General features: G+C 43.2%; 1 non-coding gene across 1 annotated transcript; it reads left to right on the forward strand.

Annotated features, from left to right (window-relative positions):
* The first annotated feature begins 2,044 nt into the window (after nt 1-2,044).
* LOC130938407 (small nucleolar RNA R71) lies at nt 2,045-2,152 on the forward strand. Its single transcript, XR_009069574.1, has one exon. It is a non-coding gene; the product is annotated as a small nucleolar RNA R71 (small nucleolar RNA).
* The last annotated feature ends 520 nt before the right edge of the window (nt 2,153-2,672 follow it).

Genomic DNA, 2,672 nt, shown 5'->3' on the forward strand with positions numbered 1-2,672 from the left:
GGGCTGGTGCCCATTCTGGCGTTTACGCCAGGTTCTTGCCCTTTTCTGGCGTTTACGCCAGTCTGGTGCCCCTTTCTGGCGTTAAACGCCCAGAATGGTGCCAGACTGGGCGTTAAACGCCCAACTGCTAGGCTTACTGGCGTTTGAACGCCAGCAACATCTTCCTCCAGGGTGTGCTGTTTTTCTTCCTGTTTTTCATTTTGTTTTTGCTTTTTTCATTGATTTTGTAACTTCTTATGATCATCAACCTACAAAAAACATAAAATAACAAAAGAAAATATATAAAATATAATCATTGGGTTGCCCCCCAACAAGCGCTTCTTTAATGTCAGTAGCTTGACAGATGGCTCTCATTGAGCCTTACAAATGATCAAAGCAATGTGGGAACCTCCCAACACCAAACATAGAGTTTGACTGTGGGGGTTCAACACCAAACTTAGAGTTTGGTTGTGGCCTCCCAACACCAAACTTAGAGTTTGACTTTGGGGGCTCTATTTGTCTCTGATTTGAGGGAAGCTCTTCAAGCTTCATCTCCATGGTGACGGAAGGATATCCTTGAGCCTTAAACACAAAGGATTCTTCATTCACTTGAATGATTAGTTCACCTCTATCAACATCAATCACAGCCTTTGCTGTGGCTAGGAAGGGTCTGCCAAGGATGATGGATTCATCCATGCACTTCCCAGTCTCTAGGACTATGAAATCAGTAGGGATGTAATGGTCTTTAACTTTTACCAAAACATTCTCTACAAGTCCATGAGCTTGTTTTCTTGAGTTGTCTGCCATCTCCAATGAGATTCTTGCAGCTTGTACCTCAAAGATCCCTAGCTTCTCCATTACAGAGAGAGGCATGAGGTTCACACTTGACCCTAAGTCACACAGGGCCTTCTTGAAGGTCATGGTGCCTATGGTACAAGGTATGGAAAATTTCCCAGGATCTAGTCTCTTTTGAGGTAATTTCTGCCTAGACAAGTCATCCAGTTCTTTGGTGAGCAAGGGAGATTCATCTTCCCAAGTCTCATTTCCAAATAACTTGTCATTTAGCTTCATGATTGCTCCAAGATATTTAGCAACTTGCTCTTCAGTGACATACTCATCCTCTTCAGAGGAAGAATACTCATCAGAGCTCATGAAAGGCAGAAGTAAGTCCAATGGAATCTCTATGGTCTCATTTTGAGCCTCAGATTCCCATGGTTCCTCATTGGGGAACTCAGAGGAGGTCGGTGCACGCCCATTGAGGTCTTCCTCAGTGGCGTCCACCTCCTCTCTTTCCTCTCCATATTCGGCCATGGTTATGGCTTTGCACTCTCCTTTTGGATTTTCTTCTGTATTACTTGGGAGAGTACTAGGAGGGAGTTCAGTAACTTTCTTGCTCAGCTGTCCCACTTGTCCTTCCAAATTTCTGATGGAGGACCTTGTTTCATTCATGAAACTTTGAGTGGTTTTGATTAGATCCGAGACCATTGTTGCTAAGTCAGAGGTACTCTGCTTAGAACTCTCTGTCTGTTGCTGAGAAGATGATGGAAAAGGCTTGTTATTGCCAAGCCTGTTTCTTCCACCATTATTGTTATTGAAACCTTGTTGAGGTCTCTCTTGATTCTTCCATGAGAAATTTGGGTGATTTCTCCATGAAGAATTGTAGGTGTTTCCATAGGGTTCTCCTAGGTAATTCACCTCTTCCATTGAAGGATTCTCAGGATCATAAGCTTCTTCCTCAGATGAAGCTTCCTAGTACTGCCAGGTGCATTTGCATTCCAGACAGACTTTGAGAAATCAAATTGACTTGTTGAGTCAATATCTTTTCTGAGCCAGTATGGCATTCAGAGTGTCAATCTCAAGAACTCCTTTCTTCTGACTAGTCCCATTGTTCACAGGATTTCTTTCAGAAGTGTACATGAATTGGTATTTGCAACCATTTCAATTAGCTCCTGAGCCTCTGTAGGCGTCTTCTCAAATGAAGAGATCCTCCAGCAGAGCTATCCAAAGACATCTTGGATAGTTCAGAGAGACCATCATAGAAGATACCTATGATGCTCCATTCAGAAAGCATGTCTGAGGGACATCTTCTGATTAATTGTTTGTATCTTTCCCAAGCTTCATAGAGGGATTCTCCATCCTTCTGTCTGAAGGTTTGGACTTCCACTCTAAGCTTACTCCATTTTGAGGTGGAAAGAACTTTGCCAAGAAGGCATTGACTAGCTTTTCCCAAGAGTCCAGGCTATCTTTAGGTTGTGAGTCCAACCATATTCTAGCTCTATCTCTTACAGCAAAAGGGAATAGCATCAGTCTGTAGACCTCAGGGTCAACCCCATTAGTCTTGACTGTGTCACAGATTTGCAAGAACTCAGCTAAAAACTGATGAGGATCTTCCATTGGAAGTCCATGGAATTTGCAATTCTGTTGCATTAGAGAAACTAATTGAGGCTTAAGCTCAAAGTTGTTTGCTCCAATGGCAGGGATAGAGATGCTTCTCCCATAGAAGTTGGGAGTAGGTGCAGTAAAGTCACCCAGCACTTTCCTTGCATTGTTGGCATTGTTGTTGTTTTCGGCTGCCATGTGTTCTTCTTCTTTGAAGAATTCGGTCAGGTCCTCTAAAGAGAGTTGTGCTTTGGCTTCTCTTAGCTTTCGCTTCAAGGTTCTCTCAGGTTCAGGGTCAGCTTTAACAAGAATGC

Source organism: Arachis stenosperma, chromosome 6, assembly GCF_014773155.1.
Source record: "Arachis stenosperma cultivar V10309 chromosome 6, arast.V10309.gnm1.PFL2, whole genome shotgun sequence".
Lineage (NCBI taxonomy): Eukaryota > Viridiplantae > Streptophyta > Magnoliopsida > Fabales > Fabaceae > Arachis > Arachis stenosperma.